Genomic DNA, 4568 nt, shown 5'->3' with positions numbered 1-4568 from the left:
ACCTGAGGTCAGCAGTTTGAGACCAGCCTGGCCAACATGATGAAACCCCGTCTCAACTAAAAATGCAAAAAATTAGCTGGGCTTGGTGGCACGCGCCTGTAATCCCAGCTACTTGTGAGGCTGAGACAGAAGAATCGCTTGAACCCCAGAGGCAGAGATTGCAGTGAGCCAAGATTGCACCACTGCACTCTAGCCTGGGCACCAAGAGCGAAACTCTGTCGAAAAAAAAAAAAAAAATTACCTCGGCCAGGCGCGGTGGCTCACGCCTGTAATCCCAGCACTTTGGGAGGCCGAGGCGGGCGGATCACGAGGTCGGGAAATCGGGACCATCCTGGCTGACACGGTGAAACCCCGTCTCTACTAAAAATACAAAAAAATTGGCCGGGCGTGGTGGCAGGCGCCTGTAGTCCCAGCTTCTCGGGAGACTGAGGCAGGAGAATGGCGTGAACCCAGGAGGCAGCGGAGCTTGCAGTGAGTGGAGATCGCGCCACTGCACTCCAGCCTGGACGACAGAGCAAGACTTCGTCTCAAAAAAAAAAAAAAAAAATTACCTAATGGGTTCTATGTATATGATTTGAGTGATGGTTACACTTTAAAGCCCAAACTTCACCACTACACAATATATCCATGTAACAAAGCTGCATTTGTATCCTCAAATCTGTAAAAACAAAATAATGTCTTGTTCTTTTCTTACATTTTCAATTATATCTTTAATCATTTTAAGCATATTTTATAGTGTGTATTAGATGAGTCTGCATGTTTCAGGGTCTATGTGTTGTGTCTTCAGACATTTGATTATGGTGTGGTGTTTTTTCATGTGTTTTATAATTTTTTATTTTAAATTGTGTTCAGTGCAGCTTTACTTGTGGGGATCTTGTGAGGGATATGTCTCTCTAGAGTTGTTTTATGTTGCTTCTGCTAGGTAGGAATAACAATAGTTATACTCTTAAGTGAGTATACACTTTATACTTATTGTTTGGTGTAGAGGGTTCCTGGACATTGTAGGAGTTATACATTTTGAATCCCAAACCCATGTGAAAGCAGGCTTCAGAGGGAGACCTGTTTTCTACCTTCTTAGAGCCCAGGTTGTCTTCCTATGCTAGCGAATGAATTTTTGTCTAGTTCAACCTTATTGAAGGTGTAGTCCTTTGAAACTCCCAACTTCCTACAGGTGTTTCAGTTCCAACCCCCTGCCTTACTTAGGCCGAAGGCTCTGTCTCCTGCCTCTACAAGGCCATCAGAACCTAAGCATGTGTGCTCGCTTCAGCAGCACATGTACTGGAATTGGAATGATGCAGAAAAGATTAGCATGGTCCCTGCACAAGGATAATGCACAAATCCGTGAAGTGTTCCATATAAAAAAAGAAGAAGAAGAAGGTGGATCACGGCAGATGGGAGGCAGGACTAGATTGCAGCTCCAACTTGGACGAACAGAGCAACATGTGGACGCTCGCATCATGAAATTTTGCTCCGGAACGACTGCAGGAATAAATCAGGAAACCCAAGAGGACCCACAGACCCTCTGAAGAAAGCGGACTGTTCCTGCAGGACCCAGGAGACACACCAAACACTGTGAGTGCCCAAACTGTGGAAGTGGGAAAGGGAGCTCTTCTGCCCCCGAACACACACCCCCACTGGGGAAACTGAAGGCCTAGGTTACGGGAGAAGATTCTGACCTTACCTGGAGCTGAGTCAATTTAGATACCGTGCGAAATACAGGAGTAGAGGAAAGAGTGGGAAAAGCCCTGTGAGCTCACTGGGTCCCCTAGCAAACCATTTCTGCCTGGCCTTACAGGGGTCCTTTGGTAGGGTGGCCAGAGGCACTTGGAAAAGGTCACAGGGAGAAAGAAATCTCCAGCCGAACTTTGTAACAATTTGAACTGAGGCCGGGCACAGTGGCTCAAGCCTGTAATCCTAGCACTTTGAGAGGGTGAGGAGGGTGGATCACCAGACGTCAGGAGTTCGAGACCAGCCTGGCCAAGATGGTGAAACCTCGTCTCTACTAAAAATACAAAAATTAGCCAGGTGTAGTGGTGCGTGCCTGTAATCCCAGCTTCTCGGAAGGTTGAGGCAGGAGAATTACTTGAACCCAGGAGGCAGAGGCTGCAGTGAGCTGAGATCGTGCCACTGCACTCTAGCCTGGGCGACAGAGCAAAACTCCATCTCAAAAACAAACAAACAAACAAACAAACAAAAAAGACAGTTCGAACTGATGGACTGATGGAGAAGTCTTCTGGCCAGAACTTGTTAGGGGGTGGGGCATGAATCTGGTGTGCAGACTCCACAGGCGGGGTAAGAAGGAAAGCCATACTTGCTTTCACAGCTGGGAGGTGGGTAGCCTGGGGCAAGATCTCAGCCCTGCTTACTCACTGCCTGGAAACAGACTCAGTGCTGTTGGGTGGGGGTACAGTGGGAGTGAGACCAGCCCTTTGGATTCTGTGGGAGCTGTGTGAGGCCTGTGACTGCTGGCTTTCCCCCACTTTCCTGACAACCTGCACAACACAGTAGAGACATCCATAATCCTTCTATGATTATAACTCCATTGACCTGGGAGCCTCACCCCCATACCCCACAGCAGCTGCAGCAAGACTTGCCCAAGGAGACTCTGAGCTCAGACACACCTAGCCCTGCCCCAACCCAATGATCCTACCCTACCCACCCTGGTAACTGAAGACAAAGGGCACATACTCTTGGGAGTTCTAGGGCCCCGCCCACCGCCTGTTCCTCCCCATACTACCACAGCTGATGCTGTCTGGAAAGCGCCACCTCCCAGCAGGAGGCCAACAAGCACAAAAATAGTGCATTAAACCACCAAAGCTAAGAACCTTCACAGAGTCCATTTCACCCCCTTTCCATCTTCACCAGATCAGGTGCTGGTATCCACAGCTGAGAGATCCATAGACGGTTCACATCACAGGACTCTGTGCAGACTACCCCGAGTACAAACCCAGAGCCTGGTAGACTTGCTGGTGGCTAGATCCAGAAAAGCTGTAACAATCACTACAGCTTGGCTCTTAGGGAGCCACATCCACAGGAAAAGGGGGAGAGTATTACATCAAGGGAACATGCCATGGGACAAAAGAATCTGAACAACGGCCTTCAGCCCTGGACATTCCCTCTGATAGAGCCTACCCAAATGAAAAGGAACCAGAAAACTGACTCTGGTAATATGAAAAAACAAGGTTCCTTGACACCCACAAAAGATCACACTTTCCTTGACACCCACAAAAGATCACACTAACTCACCAGCAATGGATCCAAACCAAGAAGAAATCTTTGATTTACCTGAAAAAGAATTCTGGAGGTTAGTAATTAAGCTACGCAGGGAGGCACCAGAGAAAGGTGAAGCCCAATGTAAGGAAATAAAAAAAATTGGAGAGGCACGGTGGCTCACACCTGTAATCCCAGCACTTTGGGAGGCTGAGGTGGGCGGATCATGAGGTCAGGAGACCGAGACCATCCTGGCTAACACGGTGAAACCTCGTCTCTACTAAAAATACAAAAAAATTAGCCAGGTGTGGTGGCACACACCTGTAGTCTTAGCTACTTGGGAGGCTGAGGCAGGAGAATCGCTTGAACCTGGGAGGCGGAGGTTGCAGTGAGCCAAGATTGTGCCACTGCACTCCAGCCTGGGCAACAGAGTGAGACTCCATCTCAAAAAAAAAAAAAAAAAAAGGAAAGAAAAGAAAGGAAATAAAACAAGAAGAGAAGGCCGAGCATGGTGGCTCATGCCTATAATCCCAGCACTTTGGGAGTCCAAGGTGGGCAGATCACCTGAGGTCAGAAGTTCGAGACCAGCCTGACCAACATGGAGAAACCCTGTCTCTACTAAAATACAAAATTAGCCAGATGTGGTGGTGCATGCCTGTAGTCCTAGCTACTCAGGAGGCTGAGGCAGGAGAATTGCTTGAACCCGGGAGGCGGAGGTTGCAGTGAGCTGAGATAGTGCCATTGCACTCCAGCCTGGGCAACAAGAGTGAAACTCCATCTAAAAAAAGAAAAGAAAAAAAAAGTGAAGAGAGGAATATTCAGTGAAATGGATAGCATAAATAAAAAACAATCAAAGCTTCAGGAAACAATGGACACAATTATAGAAATGCAAAATGCTCAGGAAAGTCTCGCCATAGAATTGAACAAGTAGAATAAAGAAATTCAGAGCTCAAAGACAAGGTATTCGAATTAACCCAATCCAACAAAGACAACGAAAAAAGAATAAGAAAATATGAACAAAGCCTCCAAGAAGTGTGGGATTATGTTAAATGACCAAACCTAAGAATAATTGGTATTCCTGGGGAAGAAGAGAAATCTGAAAGTTTGGAAAACGTATTTGGGGGAATAATCGAGGAAAACTTCCCCAGCCTTGCTGGAAACTTAGACATCCAAATACAAGAAGCACAAAGAACATCTGGGAATTTCATTGTCAGAAGATCATCACCTAGGCACATTGTCATCAGCTTATCTAAAGTTAAGATGAAGGAAAGAATCTTAAGAGCTGTGAGACAAAAGTACCAGATAACCTATAAAGGAAAATCTATCAGATTAACAGCAGATTTATTAGCAGAAATCCT

At 46.7% G+C, this 4568-nt stretch overlaps 1 non-coding gene across 1 annotated transcript; it reads left to right on the top strand.

The window, feature by feature from the left end:
* The first annotated feature begins 1254 nt into the window (after positions 1-1254).
* LOC112423174 (U6 spliceosomal RNA) lies at positions 1255-1361 on the top strand. Its single transcript, XR_003013646.1, has one exon. It is a non-coding gene; the product is annotated as a U6 spliceosomal RNA (small nuclear RNA).
* The last annotated feature ends 3207 nt before the right edge of the window (positions 1362-4568 follow it).

This window comes from Macaca nemestrina, chromosome X (assembly GCF_043159975.1).
Source record: "Macaca nemestrina isolate mMacNem1 chromosome X, mMacNem.hap1, whole genome shotgun sequence".
Lineage (NCBI taxonomy): Eukaryota > Metazoa > Chordata > Mammalia > Primates > Cercopithecidae > Macaca > Macaca nemestrina.
This window is presented reverse-complemented; position numbering and strand designations above follow the sequence as displayed.